Source organism: Dipodomys merriami, unplaced genomic scaffold (genome assembly GCF_024711535.1).
Source record: "Dipodomys merriami isolate MVZ:Mamm:240054 unplaced genomic scaffold, mDipMer1.0.p SCAF_1114, whole genome shotgun sequence".
Lineage (NCBI taxonomy): Eukaryota > Metazoa > Chordata > Mammalia > Rodentia > Heteromyidae > Dipodomys > Dipodomys merriami.
In genome coordinates, this window is record NW_027202399.1 from 90,316 (window position 1) to 113,831 (window position 23,516).

Here is a 23,516-nt window from a genome sequence, read left to right on the forward strand (position 1 = left end):
CTTCACCAGAGGGACAAGCATGCCAGATTAAGTGGCTGCTGCCTGAATTACTTATTATTTTATGAAGCAATTTTAAACAAAGTGATACACATTACTGTATGATATATAATGATATATCCTTGAGTCTCTAGTCTAAAATCATTAAAGTTGATACTAGCAAGAATGGATTTTATTGTTTGTATTTATAAGGCCATAATGGCAATTGGAAATAAAATTACAACAAAACTCTTATCCAAAAAACACATGATTATATCTCAGAATTTGAAAAAAAAAATGTATGGAAGTAGTGCAAATGAAGTTATACTAGAATACTAAAATACACACAAAATATATTATATTAGTTACATTCAAAAGTAAAATAAGTAATTACAGACAGAATTCCTACTGGATAAAAAATATTACAATGTTTTAACAGGTTGAATTGATATAGGTTATATATTTTGTTTTTATAAAACTTATTTATATGTCCCAGTTCTGTTTATCTCAGTGAAGGAAAATGTTAGAAAGTAGAAATTATATGTGGCACCTCTTGCTTACAGTACCATGAAGGAGAGTAGCACTTCCTAATGAAGTCCTTGGATGAAACCCACACCCAGCCCATGTAGACCTATCAGATGTCCATGTGGTGTCCCTGAGGGGGTCCAAGACACTGCATTGGTGCTGCAGCAAGTGCAGGACTTGTTGCAGTAGACGGTAGCCAAAAAGGCTCCATCATTGACCAAACCAAGAAATCCAGACTCAGGTGCCAAAGCCATGGGGATAGGCAGGGCAGACCCCAAGTCCTGCTTTCCACCTGTGCAGTCTACATTGCCAAGGCCAAATCCATTCCCCTGCTTTGGAGACCAATGATGGTATGGGGTGAGCTCATTGCCTCCAAAAAGAGCATCCCCGGAATGGCACCCAGAGCTGGGCCCATGTGGACCAGAAGGACGACGGAGGAGGCTACACAGCAAAGTCAAAGGGGCTTCATACTCCCGGTGGTGCAGCTGATACTCTGCAAATCCAGGTTCCTCTGGCAGTGATGGGCATATGCAGGCATGGCCCTGTACCCGAGTCCACAGGGACCAGAAAATGGAGGTCCATAGAGACGCTGAAGGGGATCAAGGATGCTGAGCTTCTGCAGCTTTCACAAGCCCACTGGCAGAGGGGTTAGCACACGTCTCCAGTCCACAGATGAACTTACAGACTGATGAGGTGAACCAAGGTTGCACTGCCTGGCCCCAAGTTGGCTGGCTGCACACCCAACCTTCCTTCTCACATGGACTGTGCAGTGTACAAACATAGTGTCCCCCCACCACACAACCTTGGGTGCAGGCAGTGACCCCATAACAGAGTCTCCCTGGAATGGCACTCGCACCCAGGACCACTGCAGAGCAGTACCAGCACAACTGGAGGAGAGGGCATCAGTGGACTCAATTCCAGCCCCATGGCTACCAGCTCCTGGGTGAAATGGAAAAACTGAGACTGGGAAGTTAGGTGGGCAGGGTGGGCGGGTTTCATCTGACAATCCTGGGGAGTATGCACACACATACACTCACTGCACATCCACTGCAAGGGAAGGGGCCACCCCTCTCACCGGGTGATCTGATGAGGCACCCACAAGCACAGAGACTACAGGAATGGATGCTCAGATGGGGACTTGGAAAGGGCTCCAGGGTACAGCCTTGGAGTACTGAACAACTGGCAAAAAAAGAAAAAAGAAAAGACCAAAAAAAAAACCCGAAAAGCATCCACTAAAACTTTCTTTCTGAATTAAGGGAGGTTGCATTAGTTCTTTCCCATATTTTATTCATGAAAAAGAAATCCTGAAGTGTTCTGTAAAACACCAAAGTCAGGATTTCATCTGAATTCCTCAATGAATAATGAATAAAATAACCAAGCAACAGGTAACACCCATATTGTCACCGTGCTATCTCTCTCTGATTAGAAATCAATCCTGCCATGTACATGCAGATCACTTATGCAAAATGTTTTCCAACAATTCTTGTTGTTATATTGCATTTATCTTCCTCCTCCTGCCTCCTCTCTTGCTCCTCTTCCCCAGGGTAATGAACCCCTCTTGCTTCTCTCCTCCCTTCTACTTTTTCCCTCTCCCCTCCTTTTCTCCCTCCTGCTATACCTTTCCTCCTTTCTTACCTTTCTTCTACTTCTTTATGGTCCTGGGGGTTGGACACACACTAAGCAGATGCTCTGCTGCTCACTACAGGCCTCCAGTTTGGACTTCATTTCAATGACTCTCTATTTCTTTGCTGCAAACCCAGCAAAGACTTTTGATTCAGGATTTAATTCATTGTACATATTCTACACCATAAATATGTGCTACTTCATACATTGTGGCTAATAGGTTTTGATTATATTTTGGGCTTCAGTTAAACTCATTAGAAACAATGTGTTTGAAGGCAATCTAATGTGATCCTGTTACTCCCACATTAACGAACTAGTTAGTTTGTATCTAGTAAAAGTACTACATATTGCTCCCAGTTTAATGAACTGTCACTTTGTGGTAGCACCCACAGAAACACTAACACAAGGATGGCTGGGGATCAGTCCTGACAGGAAAATCCATGAGATATTTATCTCAAAATAACTACTAAAAAGCCAGAAGAAAACCTATGGGTACGAGGTTTAGTGCCATACTTGCACAGAATAAGCTGATGACAAGACCCAGGCCTGAGTTGAAGACCTGTGGTGGGTGCACACACACACACACACACACACACACACACACACACACACACACACACACACACACACACACACACACACACACACACAATTTCCTAGCTAGAGCAAGCAGAATATCTGTTTTCCCAGTACCATGTCTGAGTTTTATCCCATATCTTTGGATATTTTTGAAAGCTTTATCATCAAATTACCTAATTTTAATAAACGACACCCTGGTCACTATTCTTTAATTTGGTTGGAAAATATTTTAAGGCACATTTTCAGGTAGAAAATTGAAATTGTTTTCAAAAGCGTGACTTTCTTGGTTTGTAAGAATGAAAGAATTGTGCCTTTAATTCATTAGTTCATAAATTAGAAAAGTAACCCTAACCCTAGAACCAATTGCATTTGGATTCTAAAAGCCACACAAATATATTAGATTTATTAATCCCTTCTTTGATTCAACTCATCTTTCTTAAAATAGTTTGTAGTTTTGCTCAATATGTTGTTATTTTTCTAATCTGAAACTTAACTGGAACATTCAGGAACAGCTGTGATAATGGAAGTATAATGTATTTCTAATATCTTTTCCTGAATTCTTAGAACCTAAAATAAGTTCAGATTTACTAAACATTTATCCAATTCTTTTTTTTTCTTTTTGTTGGTAGTGGGGCATCATTTCTGGGCCTGGGTACTATCCCTGAGTTCTAGGCATGGGCACAATCCCTGAATTCCTTAACTCAAGGTGTGCACTTTACCTCTTGAGACACAGCACCACTTTCTTGTTTCCTGGTGGTTAATTGGAGATAAAATTCTCACAGACTTTCCTGCCTGGCATGGCTTTGAACTGTGATCCTCAGAAATGAACTTCCTGAGTAGCTAGGATAATAGGCGTGAGCCACACGTTTAATCCATTTCTTTACTCTATCCTCAACCCCCTTTAACCAGAAACCAAATCCTAATCACAATCTGAGTTAACAACAAATGGTTAATGTAAGTAAAATTGTTTGGAATCTATTGAATCACTCATTTTTTTGCTTCTACTACTTAGTGGAAAAGTAAATTTTACTCTTAAGCTTATCCTTCCCTAATCCTAACAAGAACTAAAACTAACTCACAGTTTAAACCAAATTATATCTGAATGGTTAAAATTACACCAACACTGGTTTTAATTCATTTTAACTTTGATGCCATTCATTCTTCTTAAAATACGTTGCAGTTTTACAAAATATCTTACATCTTATTTCTTATCCTAACCCCAGCTCTAACTGTAACACCTTGCCTAATCCTATGCCTACATATAACTGAATCAAAATGATAATAGCAAGTTTCTATTTCACAAATATCATCTCTCTTGCTCAGCGTGTAGTTCTAAATTTTACTTGCATTTTGAACCTAAATTTTTAAAGTGTTTTTCTATTTCATTTTTCTATTTCATTTTTCTATTTCATTTTCTATTTCTATTTTCTATTTATATTTCTATGTCAGGTTTTATTTTTCATTAATTTTTAAATCTTATTTTTTTGTAAAGAGGCTTACAAAGCGATCACAATTACATGTGTAAGGTAATTGGTTCTTTTCTTGTAGAGCATTGTTACCCTCTTCTTTGTAGTTGTCCCACTAGCCTTTCCCTCTCCCACCTCCCTCAGTATTCCCTCCCGATGATGGATGGTGTAAAATTCATCTTCAATAGAGTGTGTTGTGAGTATCATTGTTTCAATGTGTTGAACCTAAATTTTCTGTTACTCTAACCCTAATTCTATTTCTGTCTGGGATCCTAACCCTAACCAAAATAATAATGATAGCTCAATTCAGAAGTTAAATGAAAATACTCAAGGTTTTGTTCATCCTGTTAATCCACTGTACATCTTGAATTAAGTTGCAGTTCACATAAAATTTTCCAAATTAGATTATATATGCATATATAAAGATGTAATTTGATGTGAAATGCAGAAGACCTCTAGAGAAAATAATAATAAAAAGGAAATAGAGGGAGTATAATCAAAAGTTTTAAATATATTATGGAAAGAGCATAATGAAAATGCCACTTCTGAAAATTAATAACCATTAACAAAATAACTAAAAATTAATAAATACATAACACTGCCTTCCAGTGTTCTTTTTTTTTGGGGGGGGGTGGTCTGGTTGTGGGGCCTGAACTCTGGGCCTGGGCGTTGTCCCTCAGCTTTTCAGCTCAAGGCTAGCATTCTACCACTTGAGCCACAGCGCCACATAAGGCTTTTTTTTTTTTTGCTTATGTAGTGCTGTGGAATCGAACCCAGGGCCTCAGGCATGCAAAGCAAGCGCTCTACCACTGAGCCACCTTCACAGCCCCCTTCCTGTGTTCTTTAAGAGTGCCATTTGTCTTTTGAAAGAAATACATGTGTTAGATAAACTTTGTTCATGCATAATTTATATTGTTATTGGCTAATTAATTAACTTAATGAATAAAAATCAAATATGATTCCATGACAAAAATATAAACAAAAAATATAAACAATTACTTAGAAATTGCTTGAGAAAAAGTTATAGTAATGAGTTTTAGGAACTAAATTTCTATTTCCTTACAAAACAATGATTTAGGGTTACTAATCTAGTATTTCCAGTAAGTTTAGAGAACATAATTGGCATGAAAGACAACAAATTGTACATCTTTTGTCTTGCATGAGTGATATTTTAAACATTTTCTTTTATTCAAATGTATACTTAGGTTTACTTTTAAAAATAAATGCAATTTTATCTCCTTTCAGAACAAGTACTTACCCTGCAATTCAATGTATTACTATATTCAGATATTTGAATGCTAAGTTTTCTGTTTAATATGCGATCTAAATTTTCAGAATGACATAATATTTGTATTTGTAAATGTGTAAGCTCTAGGATTTTTGCTTCATCAATATAAATTATCTCAATATAAATTATCTTCATGTTGTGAAGTCTCCAGTAACCAGTGTGGTCAAAAACAATTCTTAAATTCTCAATTTAAAAACTAATCATTTTTAGCCTTTTATTATATCAGTTCTTGTCTCTTCAGAGTAATTAAACTAAAAGAAATACTATTTTTAAACATTTCACTCACCTTGTAAATAATGTTAACATAGTTGACAAAGAGACTAATCATTTCAAAGTCACCATATTTGATGATCTTAGTGTGATGAATGTAGAGAGTATAAGAACCTTATACTCAATAATAGTTTCAGTTAAACTAAATTAAATCATATATCTGGAATTCTAATTTGGAGGTAAATCACATGGAAATAGGAAAATAATAAGAAAAATTATAACTTTGGGATTATGGTCTTCTTAAAATTATTTTCTTTTTTTATTGTGAAAATAACATACAGAGGGGTTACAATTACAAGGGCAAGGTAATGAATACATTTCTTATCAAGCATTGTTGCCTCCTCTTTTGTTTTCCCTTCCAATACCTTCCCATCTCCACCCCCCCAGCCAAAGTTGTAAAGTTCGTTTTTCGACATAATGACTTGTCCATCTCATTGTTGCAATGGGTTCACCTGTATCCCTAAAATTATGAAGCAAAAATATATCTAAGAAATATATTTTTTAAGCCGGGTGCTTGTTGCTCACGCCTGTAATCGTAGCTACTCAGGAGGCTGAGATCTGAGGATCGCAGTTCAAAGCCAGCCCGGGCAGGAGAGACCATGAGACTCCTATCTCCAATAAACCACCAGAAAACCGGAAGTGGTGCTGTAGCTCAAGTGGTAGAGCGCTTGCCTTGAGCTGAAGAGCTGAGGAACAGCACCCAGGCCCAGAGTTCAAGCCCCATGACCGACCAAAAAAACTATATATATATATTTTTTTCAATAAAATGTTTCAAACCTTAAGTAAAGGGAATTACGCTTTAATATATAATTTATCTCAAATTAGAAATTCTGCAACTAATCTAATGTATGTTTCCCTGCACAAAATGCTGTGACTTCTAGTCTTGTCATGTGATTTTAATTATATTTTTTGTTTGTGACATGTTCCCTATTTACATTTATTACAAACTTCTATAATTTTACAAATCATGCCTGTATCCACTAATTTATGTAATTTAATATTCAAACAAAATTATCTTTTTTCCTGTCTCCCACAGGGAAGGATGAGGTGCTGCAGTATATTAAATGCAAGTACTCTAAAATAGAGTCTGTATGGAATGGAAATTTGTAAAATGAGATGGGATCATGAGCATTTTCTACTTGGCTGAACAGTAGAGTATATGAAACATATGATGGAGAAATAGATCAGCCAGGAAGCACAAAGTACTAGTGATAAGACCAAACTTTTGAGCAGGTTACCACATCTTTTAGGAATGTAATTCGTTCATATGAACTTCAAATTTTGTGGCTTTCCTTGTGTGATTAAAATTTGAAGTTCCTCCATCATATGTTTCATATTATTAAGCATATTAATAATTCAGCTGTCAGTACATTGCAAGAGACTCCTGAAATCACATCTATTGCTGTGTAATATTCAACTGAGAGGAAAAAGGTTAAACTGATCTCCAATTGCTCCCTTTGGCCTTCAATATACTAATTAATTGTCAAAACAATCGCGTTACATGTTAGTTTATTTTCCCTATTTAATTAGAGATTAAGCAAGTGTTTATCTCAGTAAAAAATGAAGACAACAGTATCAGAGCTCTGATATGAGCACCTCCTCCCTAATAATTATTGCTCTATGGACTATAAATATGGAAGCCACACTAAAATTCTCTCTCTCTCTCTCTCTCTCTCTCTCTCTCTCTCTCTCTCTCTCTCTCTCTCTCTCTCTCTCTCTCTCTCTCTCTCTCTCTCTCTCTCTCACTCACTCTCTCTCTCTCTCCACACACACACACGCAAATACACACACCTGCCACCCAGAAACATCAGAGATCAGTTCCATTCCTTTGTAATTATAGTTGATTGGTGTTTGCTCCATTGATTTTTCTTTGCTTCAGGATCTTGCCTGGACCTGTATGTTTCCCTGAGATCAAGTCCCTTCTTTTTAGTATACTGTGTATGCTTCAGGCCAATTAACAGTAATCTGAATACAATATCTACAATCTTGACATTCAAGTCAAACTCCATGAACTCATACTATTCCAAAATACTAAAATGTATTGGATCTAGAGACCAAAAAAAATCCACCTTGTTATTTTAGTAGGAATTGACATCATGAAATAGAAGAATATTGATCAGGAACTGAGGTAAGAGAACGGGAGTATGTGGAAAAATGCAGAATATTGTATGTGAGTTAGAAATACAGAATCACCTTCTATAGGCACATATATTGAAAACTTGCCATCTTATATTGAAAGGTCAATTTACATATACAGTTTTCTTGTTACTTTTCTTACCTATCATTTCTGATCATACATCTTCTTATGAATTTTTATAGTATCTTTCAATATATCACATGATTTGCAGGTACTAATCATCTTAAGGAAAGACAGTCTACTTCTACATCTTACATTCTGTGTGAAACCATTATTTTTATTTACCTGTTTGCTGAAAAATTGTATTCATGGAAACAGGATATTGACAGCAAATCTGGGTGTAATTTTCATTTTGTAAACTTCAAATATAATATAAACTTTGTATTGACTAGTCATTTTCTAATAATAGTGATATTCATGAACACAATGATTTGGTGCCTTTAAGTCAATTGGGAATTGATGTGGTAGTCCTTGTGTCTAATTGTCTTAACCATTATATTATTTATATATAAACATGTGCATTGCACTTTTATATTTTTATAGGTAAAATAGTCTCCAGGGGTTTACATGAAAGTGATAATGGGGGGGGGTGGCTTCTAGTTCCAAATCTTATATTTCATTAAAAGTACTAGACACATGATGTTTACTGAAGCAATATAAAAGAGAGAACATATTTCTAAAGAGAATGCATTTATTGATTAAAACATAAAATAGAGTAAAATAGGTTTCTTGCTTGAGACTGCATAAATTACATATAAATGTAGCTCAAGATGAGGCTCAGAGATAAATTCGTATTAATATTACTGAGATTTATAACACAATATAAGAAATATAGGTATTCGAAGGAATTGGTCATTCAAAGATATGTAATGGATGAAGAATGGAATTGAAAATAGCAGAGGAAAACAATTCAACATGCAGGTATTATGATTTTATAATATTAATATGAAATAAATGGAGCTTTTGACTTTCTGAAGAAGAATGTTTAGCTGGTAATTTCAATGTAAGGCATCAATTGTAATTAGTCTAAAGTCTTTTCCTCCAAGATATTCGCGAGTACTATACTCGTCCTCTGTAGAGTAAGAAGTGATTATTTACATTAGCTTTGCTTAATATTAATTTACTTGTAGCAAATAGGTTAAAATGTCTTCTCGATTTCTCTCAATGTAATAACAAATATTTCTGTCTCTTCACAGAAGCCTGAAATAACTACTTCAAAATAACACAAGCAGAAAAACAAAAATAACATGATACAACCATCACAAATCCTAAATTATGTTAAAAAATCAACAATGTATAAAACAAATCTGAGGAAGAGGAAAAACAATGGCAGAATAACAACAGAAAATTTCCCTATCTCTCTCTAATGAAACAGAGTCCTGGCCCGTACTCCACTTCTAGAGGGTCACACCAAGACAACTATAATTATAGATATACAGCTGTAATTATAGATATAATTATAGACATAAAATTCATAAGAAGATTTTATACTATATTCACTAGAAAATAGAAATCTATGAAAACCTGCCCAGCCAGGCAGGTGACTACTGTGACTGTATTGACCAACATATTCAAAAGCACATCTGCAATGTAGAAATAAAAGGGCCACGTGGAAAAAGGTAGAAATAGAAGTGTACATCAGAGAAAGCCACATCCATACACAGAGCTATTCATTATACCATTGGACCGTCCGAACTGTCACTGGAACCATAAGTATTAACATCACAACATCTCACCATAACTGATTTATACTTCTACACTTAATTGTATAGAAAAAACCTAATTCCAGAAAAACAAGTCAAAACAGAAGACCAAACCCACACCTGGCAAACCAACCAAGAACATAGAGAGTCAATTATTAACATCATAGTTTCCCCAAGAGCAAACTTCCAAATGGACAAAACCAATCAGAAAAAAATACAAGAAAAATTATGTCAAGGTACTTCAATTCACACAGTAAATAACCAGGCATTAGAACAGACAATCAAGGACATAGAAGATATATCAAAATATATTACAAATGCTGCTGAAAATGTGATTAATGAAAAGAGAGAAAACCTCTACAAGGAAATTTGTGAACAAGATGAGAACAAACAACGATTAGCAAAATAATTCGTGGAGAAAAGAAACAAAGATAAATAAATTCTAAGAAGTAAAGGGAGTCCAAGGAAAAAATGGATGCCTAGTTAAAAGATATGAGAGAAGGCAAAGCTAAGAAAACAACCTTTGCAACCCCCTCACCCAAATAAAAAATGTACAGAAATTCCATACAATACCGAAAACAAATATTTAATAAAGAGATAGAAGGCCTAAAAAAGGACCAATTAGAAGACAGGGAAATCGAAAACAAAATAGAAAGTCTCCACAGCATATAAATGACATATAAGATAATCTCAGGGTCAAAGACAGAATAGGTTTAACAGGAAAGAGGAAATTATCATTTAGAACAAATACAAGAAATAAGATACGATATTTCCAGAAGTACAAGACCCATTTAGAAATCAAATTTCAGGGAGACAGGTATCAAGAAGGAGAAGAGTAGGAAACTAAATGGATGGGAAACATATTACAGAAATATAGCAGAGAACATGCCAAACATCCAAAGAGATAGGCTCATTCAGAAAAGAGAAACCTTTAGAACACCAAACAGAGAATTCTAGAACTGAACAATCAACCACTACATCAAAATCCATTAGAGGATCATTAAGGATTAAGGAAAGGATTTTTAAAGCTGCTACAGAGAAAAGATTGATTATTTATAAAGAATATACAGTCAGATTAAATACAGATTTTTAGCTGATATGGCAAAAAGGAGAGCCTGGCATGATATATGACAAACATTAAAGGTAAACAACTACCAATCATTAATACGGTCCCAAGCCAAACTCCTTAACATTTAAAGGAAATATAAAAATATTTCATTACAAAGCAACTTAAAACAATGTATCTCCACCAAATCAGCAGGATAGAAGTTAATCAAATATATCCTACATAGAGAAGATCAAGAAGAACAGGAACTGATTATGTAAAATGCTCCCAATCAGAGAACAAAGTAAATATATTAAGAGTAAATGAGGCACAGCTCCTAACAGCAGATGTATAATATAGCAGGACTATCAGGAAATTCTCAGTCTTAACTCTCTACATCAATGGACTTAAATTTCCAAATAGAAGACATAGATTAAATAGTAGTATCAAAAAACAAGTCGCATCCATCTAACATCTACAAGAGATATATTTTATTGACCAAAACAAACACATACTCAAACTGAAATGCTGGAAGGAATATTTTCAAGCAAATGGACACCAAAAACAGGCTGTAGTAGAATTACTAACATAAGATAAAATAGAATTAAATTAAAATTAGTACGAAGAGACATTACATATTGATAAAGACAACGCTCAATTAGGAGGATATAACAAGTCTAAATATCAATGCCCTGAATCCTGGAGCATTCCACATCATCAACCAAATATTACTTAACCTAAAAACATATCTCAACACATCATTGTCATCCATGAATGACCTATCCAGGAAAAACTCAACCAAGAAACTGCAGACCTAAATAACTACATTGACCACCTAGCCCAAACAGACATCTACAGAATATACATTCATCATCAGAATATACATTCTTCATAGCAGCTCATGGAAGATTCTCCAAAATAGAACATATCCTACGTCACTCAGAAATTCTGTCCAAATTGAAAGAAAAATTAATTGAACTCCCATATCTTGTCAGAATGTAACATAATAAACTTAGAATTAAACAGCTAAACCAAAAAAAAAAAAAAAACCATTGTCAAACCCATGAAGACTGAATAACACGTTGCTGAATGACCAGTGGGACACTGAAGGGATTAGAAAACAACTGAAAGTTTCTGGAATTTAACAAAAATGATCACACAAAATACTAGCTTATCTGGGACACAGGAAATGCAGTACTTAGAGGAAAATTTATAGCTCTGAGTACCTACATCAAGCAATTTGGGAAATCTCAAACAAATATTTTAATTATGTACTTCAAACGCCTTGAAAACAGGAGCAAGCCCTAACCCAAAGCAGTAGACAGAAACAAGTTTAAAAAATCAGAAATAAATAAATAAAGACAAAATAAAACATAGAAAGAATTTTTAAAAAGAGTTGGTTTTTTTAAATAAATTAACAGACTTGACACAACCATACCAAATCTGACTAAGAAGAGAACTTATATAGATAAGTTAATAAAAAAAGCCAGCAGATTGGGAGAAGATCTTTACTTGCTCTGCAACACACTATGGCCTCATATCTCAAATATATTTAGAGCCCCAAAAGTTAACTCCCCCCCAAATAAAAACAAATCCTCAAAGAAATAAGAACTCTCTTAATAAGTGGGCTAAAGATGTAAAGAGAGACTTCTCTGAAGAAGAAATATGCATGGCCAATAGACGCATGAAGAAATATGCAACATTTTTGGCCATAAAAGAAGTGCGAATCAAAGCAACATTGGCCTTCCACCTCACCCCAGTTAGAGTGATCATTATGAAGAGAACTAAAACTAAAGATGCTGGGCTGTGGGGATGTGGCCAAAAAGGAACATTACTACAGTATTGGTGGAAATGTAAACTTGTTCAAATACTCTGTAAAGAAGTATGGAGGTTCCTCAATAGAGCTCCCCTATGAGCCCGCAATGAGGGATCAAAAAAATGTCATATACGTTCACAACAAAACTCTATGCTTCCATCAGAATGAATGGCATTGCCCCATTTGTAAGGAAATGCAATCACTTCTAAAATATAATAAGTCAAACAAGCAAGACCCAAAGAATCATAAGCCACCGATTTTCAATCCTTTGGAAACACTAGAATATGTCTACAATAGTCACAATAGCTCAAAAGCAATATGCATATCACCATATAAAATTATGCTTATCGAAATGAGCTTCAAGAAATGGATACAAGATGATTGTATAGTGACCTGTTTTTGGTTATTTCTATTTACTTTTTACCCTTTGGGTAATTCCTTGTACTCACTGTTTTTTATTTCTGTACCCTTTGTCTTGTACATGTTAACCTGGTTCTAACACTATGTTAGAAATGAACTTTACAACTTTGCGGGAGTGGGATGTCAGGGTTGGGGGAAGCAGGAAAAAATGGGGAAGGGTTAACACTTAAAAAAATGTACTCATTACTTATGTAACTGTAACGACCCCTCTGTATATCACTTTCATAATAAAAAAAATAAGAGGACTAACTCAAATAGAGAAAATTAGAGACAAAAATGAGACAACACAACAGATATAAGCAAAATTGAGAATGGTATAAGAGAGTACTTTGAAAACCTTATGCCAATAATCTGGAGAATCCTGAAGAAATTGATGCTTTCCTATACTGAATCTGAAGCAAGAAGTAAAACATAAGAATTAATGAAAATTAAATGTCAATAAACCACTTCCCATTCCAGAAAAGGCTAGGACTCAATGAATTTACCATGAAATTAAGGCCTGCAAAGAACTTACAATACGCAGGTCTAACTCTTCAATGGAATGGAAAGGGAAATGGAATTATCAAACACATTCTATGAAAATAGAATTACACACTTCCCTAAATCACATAGGGACTCACCAAAGAAAGAGAACTCTTTGATAAGCATTACTACAGAACTTCTTAATAAAATTCTCACCAGCCAATTTCAGTAACTAACAAAAAAAGCCATATGGTATGATCAAAAAGGATTCATCCTAGGATACAATTTGATTCAATATTCTTGTCAATAACCATAGCACAAACCATCAGTAGAAGCAGGGGTGAGAAACACATGATCATCTATATGGATATAGAAATAGCTTTTAAAAACCTCCAATATCCTTTTATGATTAAAAAAGTCAGAAGCGAGGAATGCATGGAACACTCCTCAATATAACACAGAGTATGGTTATGATAGAGATAATTAGCATTTACCTAACATTGGAAGCATTAAGACATTAAAATAATGAATGAGACAAGGATGTCCACTCTCTACTACTCTTCAAAATGGTAGTGGACTTTCTAGCAAGAGCAATTGGAAAGAGAAAAAAAAGGGGGGATACAAATAGGGAAGAAGTAAAACTATCCCTTTTTACAGATGAAATGATCCTGTATTTAAAAGTCCTTATAGCTTCCTCCCTGAAGTTAGGAAAGGTGATGCTAACCTTCAGCTATGTAGCACGGTATAAAACCCACGAAGAATCAGTAGTTTTTCTGTGTTACCAACAATGGGAAGAACCAACCTGAGATCCAAAATACAACCTCATATGTATTAGCCTCAAAATCAAATCTAATCTAAACAAAAAACAACAACAACAAAATGAGGAATTAATTAATTTAACTAAAAATGTGAAGGAACTCTACTGTGAAAACATTAAATTCTAAAAAGGGAAATTGAAGGAGATTCAAGGATATGGAAAATCTTTCAATGTTGTTGGGTGGAAGAATTAAAGTGTCAAAAACTGCAATACTGCCCCAAACAATTGACCATGTGATACTCATCAAAATCCTAACAATATTCTTCAATGCAGTAAAGAAAGCAATCCAAATTTAATATGGAATTACAAAAGTACACATGAAACAGAAGACATAGAAATGAACTCATGGGCCTATAATCATCTTACACACACACACACACACACACACACACACTGGAATTCTATTCACCCATCAGAAAGGATGACTTTTCACCAATATTAAGGAAAATGAAAGGCTTGGGAAAACTATACTAAGAGAAAAGAGAAAGGAATGCAGACACCGAGCAATATAGATTTCATGGATTCATTCATGGTAGCTAGAAGGTGCCCACAAATATACAAGTAAACAAGACAGATTCTACCTCATCCCAATTAGAATGCCCATTATCAAGAAAACTAGCAATAGAAAATGCTGGCATGGATGTAACCAATTGGGAACTCTATTACACTGTTGGTGGGAAACTAAACTTGTTCAACCACTGTGGAATGCAGTACGGAGTTTCCTGAAAAGACTAAACATATATCTCCCTTTACACCCAGTAATTACCTTCATTGGCAGTAATCCAATAAATAACAAACAAGCTCAAATGAAAGCTACCAGCATAACCATGTTCAGGGCCCAGACCCAGAGTTCAAGGATTGGAAAAAAGTTACCACTGCTGGTATTTGTTTCCGCAAATATGAACCATTTGGCATAGGATACCAAATCATTCTATTTGCAGTAGCTAGAATAGGACTTAAATGTAGTGCTTGATAAAATGGCTTCTTTGTTGAATGTTAGGAAAAGATCCAAGAAAAGGGAGATTTTTGTTGTTGGTTGAGGGGCTTGAAGTATGGGCTTGGACACTGTCCCTAAGCTCTTCAAGTCAAGGTGAGTGCTCCACCTCTTGAGCCACAGTGCCACTTCTGGTTTTCTGGTGGTTAAATGTAGATAAGAGTCTCCGGAACTTTCCTGCCAGGTTGGCTTTGAACGGCCGTCCTCAGACCTTAGCTTCCTGAGTAGGTAGGATTACAGCTGTGAGCCACTGGCACCAGGCTAAAAATGAGGGATTTTTAGAAAAGAAAATCCACCTCATCACCTGATTCTAAACCTCAGATATCATTATTAGAACATTTCACCCTCTACTCATTTCATCAGACATTTGTAAATTTTCTCTGTTCCTTCATGTGAGAATACTGCGGTCAGTATTAACTCAGCTGTGGGACTGGATCAATTGTATGGTAATTCCTAGCACCTAAATCAAGAACTGTTAGATCAAAACAAATGAAGCCCTCATTTGGAATAATTATTTACTTTTTTTATTACAAATCTGTGCTTGATTACTTCCTAAATTGATGTTGGACCTCCTAACAGAGTGATGGCATTTTCTTGCTCTTCAGCCTTCTTCCACATGTGGTCAAATATTTAAGAATTCAAATATTTCCATTGCTAATTCATTAAGCTGACCTCTAAGAAAATGTGCATTTCTGGAATTTGGTCTGCTGTCTTGTTCTTATATGCGCAGGCTTACTATGATTTATTTGTTCTGCAAAGAATTTTATTTTCCAATATTTGTGTGACCAATTTTAGTCTCTCTGATCAGTCTTCCTGACCCTCTCTCTGGGGTCTCATTTCAGTCTGCCTCATAAAAAATATATTGGTTATCAGCTAAATAACTCTCAGCTTCTCTTTTTTTGCCTGACTTCAAGTAGGCTGTGATAGCAGCCCTGACTGGCTGTATTAACTGGATTTTTTTGTTTGTTTGATTGTGTGTGTGTGTGTGTGTGTGTGTGTGTGTGTGTGTGTGTGTGTGTGTGTGTGTGTGTTTTGTTTTAGAGGTCTAGGATTACTATTCAAGGTAGTAGCATTTCTGGGCCCCAGTGATTCCCTGGCTTAGGGTCATTTGGTTTTTCCCTGAAAGATACAAAACACAGGTGACTAAATTCCTGTTAAATTGTCTCAAAATGAGGAAACCTGGCATCTTTACAAAACTATGAAGAAGTCTGTAGTAATCCAGCTACAGAAATGGTCTATCAAGATAGCTTTTCAAGGTTGACTGTGAAAAATGTTCATTTTCAAGTAACCACCATAAAGCAGATCACATCTCTGGGAGCAGACTTTTGGAAGGGACGTTCCCCATCCTTCCTTCTCTTATGATAGATCAAACCATAATATTCTGCAGTTGTGGCCAGCCTGGAGCACATTTTTCCAAGAATATTCTGTAGTGTAAAAAGGACCAGCTATCAAAATAAAGTTGAAAATTCTTTTCTACCTCAGATTGATTTATCTTGATTATATCTGTTGTTATTTCCATTACTTCTAACACATGGATAAGTTATATTAGTATTAGACAACTGGCAAAGGATTAATGGCAAAGAATCACTTTCATATATCCAATATAATAACAACCCAGTTATGGAAAATTAAATCTAACTGTAGAAACAATATCAGGAATATAAAATAAACCTCAATGTGCATAATCTGGCCCACATACACCATCATCTACTCAGAAATTCAGTCTCTCTATAAATTTTTATTTGGTACAAAATAATAAAAATTTAATTAATGAATATGACTTTTAAGTATCATCTGAAGTACTCCTCATGCATATAATTCTATATACTTGTATAGATGTCACCTAGACAGGAATTTAACATTCATGTAGAAATCAAATTTCCACAACTTAAACTAGATGAAACGGGTCATTCCCTCGTGTATTGTGTGGTATGAATTTTACCACAGTGCTAAATCCTTCCACCTAAAACCGAGTCATGTGCAATTATTTATTATTTGATATTACGATGAGTGTTAAGTGTAGAATACACTTTGAATTATTACATTAATTCACAGAAATAAAACAATAATGATAAATTATTTCTTTAAATTCTAATGTTTCTCAATTTTACAATTCATGAAATATATCATTAAAATTAATTTCACTTTCTTCTTTTCTATAGCTGCTAAAATTAAAATTTTATATTAAACATTCAATTCTAAGAAATCAAAAATAAATGACATTATAATAATGATATATTATTTAACTGTGATTTGAATTATAGTGCTAACAAATTGTGATGTACACAACATTTAATAGAATTATGGGTAATATTTTTTAAACTTACCAGCTTGTTATTTGTTACCTAATTGTGTCATTTGTTATTCTTGGTCCAAGTCATCTATTCAACTTGCTTAGTTTTCTATTTTTATCTCTATTGGTTTACTGATTGTGCATTTTGTTTCCCCATTTTAATGACTGACATAAGGCTGAAAATCTGTGTGCTAGTTTATTACTTCCTATGTAAAAGTAAAATTTCTGGTTTCCACAGCTGTTTTACTGCACTATACTACAATATTTTGCCCCTCTGCTATCTCCTGCATTGCTGCTCTCATAGATTTTATTTTCTATTTAAATTCTATTGTTAAGGAAAAGTACAGAGGGGTTATACTTACACAAGTAAGGTAAGGAATTCATTTCTTTTCTAACTTGTTACCCCTTCTCCAGTTTTTCCCTCTTCTCTCCCAACGCCCCCCCCCAAGATTATTTCCAACATATTGTCTTGTGAGTATCACAGTTGCATAGGTTACTCCTTTGTCCTTTGTCTCACCATTTTGTGTTTTCTCCTTCCATTTCCAAGTTCAGATCAACATATTTACAATACCCGGGCATCAGATTAAAATACAGTGTCTTCAGGCGATAAACTATAGGTGTGGAAAACAAAAAAGGATAAAAACAAATCACGTAGTATATTAAGAACAACAAAACGTTAAATCAACAAGTGTTGATTTAACTTTAAATCACCTTATAGAGTCATATGTACATAGCTATTGAGCTATTCCGCTCAACTATTAATATTATCCTTGATGTACACAATAATGTTCCCCTATTACCCAATAATCCCACTTCTGGGCATTTACCCTAGTGACCACAAACAAGGCCACACTAAAGCTACCAGCCCAATTATGTTTTATCACAGTAGTATTTACCCTACTTAAGATATGGAATCAACCCAGATGCCTCTCAGTAAATGAATGGATCAAGAAAGTGAAACACACACACACACACACACACACACAACAGAGAGATATACGTACATGCAATACTATGTTTTCATCAGAAAGAAAGGTATCATCTCATTTTTAAGGAAATGGAAGATCTTAAAAGACTTCACATAGTACTCCCCTTGGAAAAAATCATATTAATGAAGTAAACTGGACAAAGAAACATAGGTCCCATGGTTTCCTTTATTTGCAATAATTAGTTTACACCAAGGATAATATCATGTATTTTAATTTGACATTTTGTTCTATATTGAGCATGCAACATTATTGGTATAGTGTTTGTTATTATTTCTGCAAACAAGCAGGTATATTTAAAGAATTATGTTCATCTTATCCATTACTGAAGGAAGCACAACAAAAAGAGCAACCCATACTCAGAAGAACAACTCCTACTTACATAGCTTCATTATAGTTTTTTTTTTGTGAAAATACTGTACAGAGGGGTTACAATTACATGGACAAGATAATGAGTACATTTCTTATCAAGCATTGTAGCCTCCTCCTTTGTTTCTCCTTCCAATCCCTTCTGATCCTCCCCCCCATCCAAACCTCCCCCTTTTCCCCCCACCAAAATTGTAAAGTTCGTTTTCGAGATAACGACTTGTACATTTCATTGTTGCAATGGGTCCACCTGTTTCCCTATTTAAACGTTTGTTTTTCCCCTTCCCCTCCACAAATTATACAGACATCAAATACAGTGAAAGCAGGGGTTATACTGTGGGGGAGGGACATACAAAGCAACAAATAAATAGTCTTATAAATGTGTTAGAAACAATCGCATGAAAGAAAAAAAATTGAATACATATCTTAGGGTCCATTTCTCTAACATCACCTTATCTTACCTTTCCTGCTTGACTCAGACATATACTAGATATTGCAAATAAGGGAAACCATGTAAGGCCAGTGTTGTCCCCTGTATCCTCATGATTGTACATTACAACTCTATACCGGTTCATCTTGTATATCTACTATCTTCTACATTGTGACCTAAATGCCCCAGCAATTCCACCTTGCTTTACTTTTTAAAAATTTCTCTCTTAATGTTTGATGTGTGTGTGTGTGTGTGTGTGTGTGTGTGTGTGTGTGTGTGTGTGTGTGTGTGTGTGTGTGTGTTCTGTGTGTGTGTGTGTGTGTGTGTGTTTACAAAGATCAGAAGACAATATTTTTCTTCATTTAGAATACATCTTTCAGGTCATTGTAAGTTGTGGTTAATGGGAGAAGTCTCTTGATATTCTAAGGATGAAACAGAAAAAGATATTTTTGCATGGCTTTATTAGTCTGTAGTTGAACACTGAAATTCGATTTATATCTTGGCTGTTGTTGTGAATGATGAGTACAATGAACTGCAGATATATTTGAGTTACTCATAGAGAAATAATCACATGATTGGTGGGACAGATGATATTTCAACATTGGAGTTCTTTAGAAAGCTGGATATTACTTTCTACAAGGAGAATACTAACCTGCATTTTGTTGAAATGTGTAGAAAATTTCCTTTTCTCCACACTCTCAGCATTATTACCTTTATTAAAAGGTTAAAAAGGGCAGGTTTTTATTATCTTCAGTACTCCAGACTGGCCTTAGACTTAAATCCAACCTCCTATATGCTTGGAATTAAAAGCCTTTACCACCACACCGGATTCCTTTGATTTTTTTGATAAAAGTTACAATAATTATGAAGTAGTATCATAGTAAGTTTGAATTACATTTCTCTAATGACTTCTGCTCAAAAAGAATTAAACCAGCATAGAAGTGGTATTAAGGAACTTTGTAAACCCACTGGAATTTTTCAGGGTTTAAGGAGAGCATGTCTATTCAGAACTTTTGTCCACTTTTAATCAAGTTTCTTTTTAATCTCATCTTTAATCTTTCTATACAAAATCAATAATTAATTCAAGGTATTATAAAGGAACAATATTAAGCAACTCCTAACATTTTCCATTTTAAATAACATGATATTGCTTAATCATTTTCTGTTTATGCTTGAGACTATATAACTCACTTTAGTCAGACCTTTTACAAGGTTGTATGCATTTTATTTATTTCACATTGATTGTTCTTTCCAAAGACTGCGTGTCTAATTTCCTTGTTTTCTTTCAGTCTCAAGTAGTTCAGATTTCAAATGAAGAATAAATGTACAGAAGCAAACAAAAAATAATATAGTTCCCCTCATCTGATGATGTCTTTACAAGAATGAGGAAAGAGTTCATCCAAGGACCTATGATAGGACATCAAAAAGAGAATCCATTCTCGTAGGTCTTTCTTAACTTTGGAATGTAACTTAAATGATGTAAAACACAATATAATGCTCAGATACTTTTATGTTTTATCAGTTTTGCACATTTTCATATGGACTTCACCTCAGTCTACAACATTCCTTCATTATTTTGTCCTGATATTTTTACACTATCAAGACATAAGATAACAAGTTTGATTTACAGCATGAGAAATAATCCACCTGGCTTCCTTGGAAGAAGAGCTTGGTCAATAGATAACATTACTTCTGTTTGCTCACTATATGCAATGATTTCTGTAATACTTTTCGCATTCTTTTTAGTATTTTAAAAAAACTGCTGACTAAACTCAAAACTCATTCATGGAAGTTTATGTTAAGTATTTCACAAGTTTTATTTTCCTTAATTCTTAAGATAACATTTTCTATAATGCTAATGTTATTGACATTTTAGTGTTGGGAAAAATTGTAATTAAAGTCAATAAGTGCATGGTCCAAGCACACACTGTGAGGAAGGAAATGAGTCAAAGTTTCCAAAAGTCTTTCAGCAATACACAAAAGGTAGGTAAAATCTTTCCATTCTCTTACACTCTCTATTCAAGGTTCATATTGTCCAAGAAATAATACCATAACAATTATTGGCCATGGTGATTATTTTCTGTTACCTTTTGTCTTCAACACAGACTGTGTTGGTGATATTGGGTTATCATGCACAGAGCTGAGCTTATAAGAGAGACAAATATATTCTGTCCCATTTTTCCAGGTTCCATTTTAAAAAGTACTAAATTTTAAATATCATCACTTACTTTCTTAAGAATCTAAAAAACAATAACAAATCACAAATAATCACTCCAAAGTGCTTTATAAGTAGGAGATGATAAAACAAGCCCCCGTGAAGTAAACTTTCTTCCACTTTTAAAATTATTCTGAAAGCCTTGTGCTGGTTGGTCACACCTGTAATCCTAACTACTTGGCATATTTACTCAGGAGCCAGAGATACGTGGATAACAGTGGAAGCCAATCAGGACAAAATAAATTCATGAGATAATTTTTCAAAAATTTTAATGTTAGCAAAGGGCCAGGAATGGAGATGTAGCTCATATAGTAGCTCACCAATCTAGAGAGCAGGCCTAGCAAGACTTTGACGCCCTTTTTTCAAACTGTGAGCATACCAACATACATGCAAGTGCATGAGAACACGTGCACGTGCACACACACATATTCATTCAAAATACCTTCATATCAGTGTTTCGCATTAATTTCTTTGTTAACCATATTATATGAGTAAAATAAAGGAAATAAACTCTTTCATCTCAGAACATTTTCATATGTTTTTTTTATTTTAAAAATACTGTACAGAGAGGTCACATTTACATGAGCAAGTAATGAGTACATTTCCTAACAAGCATTGTTACCTCCTCCTTTATTTTCCCTCTACCGTCCTTTCCCTCCCACCTCTACAAGTACACGCCCCTCCCCACTTCCCCTGCCTAAATTGTAAAGTTCAGTTTTCAACATAGTGTCTTGTGCATCTCATTGTTACAATGGGTCAACCTGAATCCCTATTTCAGCATTTTGCTTTTTTCCTTCCCCTCCCCCAAATTACAGGAGCGTATATACAAGAGGTGGGCACACAAAATTCAAATACAGTGAAAACAGGGGTTATAGCATGGGGGAGGAACATATAAAGAAACAAAAAAAATCACATAGCCTGTTATAAGTACGTTAGAACAATAGCAAGAAAGAAAAAAAAACAGTTGTGTTCCTATTTGGGGGTTCATTTCCCTTAACAACATCTTATCTGGTCATATGTGCATAGATTTTGACCTTTTCTGCTTATCCCAGTTATATTAGTTATTAAAAATTAGGGAAACCCTGTGACCTATGTTTCTTTGGACTTGGCTTACATCACTTAATAATTTTTTTCCAAGTCTTTCCATTTTCTAACAAATTGGGTCATGCCATACTTTCTCATGGAGGCATAGAATTTCATTGGTATAAATAGCACATGTTCTTGATCTATTTATCTGATGAAGGGCATTGGGGTTGGTCCTATATCATAGCTATCTTAAACAATGCTGCAATAAATATAATTGTGATGGCAGTTTTAGTACCGTCTTGTTTGTGATCTTTTGGGTAAATGCTCAAAAGTGGGATTGCTGTGTCATAGGGGAGTTCTATGTGAAGTCTTTTGAGGAACCTCCATACTACTTTCCAAAGTGGTTGAACAAGTTGACACTCCCACCAAGAGTGCAGTACAGTTAACTTGTGGCCACATCCCCTCCAGCATCTGTTGTTGTGAAAGTAGGTAATGGTACAGGAATTTGCCTGCAATCCTTGCACAGGGGTCATTCAAATCTTCTCTGTATAGTTCCAATGTTAGAGTAAGTGATGCTGAATGGAACATAGAACATGTTTTATATATAAAATGTAATTGAATTTCTTAAACTAGACAATTCAACAAAAAGTAAGTTTAAAAGAAATTTCATGAAATTTTAGAACCATGTACTTCTTAAATAAGCACACATTTAAGACTAAAATCAAGATTGACATGTCAAAAACAAAATAATTCCAGATATTTGTTGTTCAAGAGATGTGTAGGAGGAGGAATTAAATTATTCTATACAAGGCACCTGTCATAATGAACACTGCAGCAAGTGTTAAGTTTTGTTAAAAGTTTTAATGGTTTAAATATATTTAATTTTGGGAATTTGCTTATATATGCTAAAACAAGGACTGTTTGGCAGGTAATAAAACTTTTCGATAAAATATTTAAGATTTATGGTAACAGAACAGACCTATGCTACTATGAATGTATATTTAAGAGTTTATAGGAACATTACTAATCAGAAGTTGCCAAGTCTTTATGTAAAGGAGCAGAATAAAGAGTTAAGACTT

At 34.8% G+C, this 23,516-nt stretch overlaps 1 non-coding gene across 1 annotated transcript; it reads right to left on the minus strand.

The window, feature by feature from the left end:
• Nucleotides 1-22,918: 22,918 nt before the first annotated feature.
• Nucleotides 22,919-23,025, minus strand: LOC138822511 (U6 spliceosomal RNA). The gene has a single exon (XR_011370530.1). It is a non-coding gene; the product is annotated as a U6 spliceosomal RNA (small nuclear RNA).
• Between the last annotated feature and the right edge of the window lie 491 nt (nucleotides 23,026-23,516).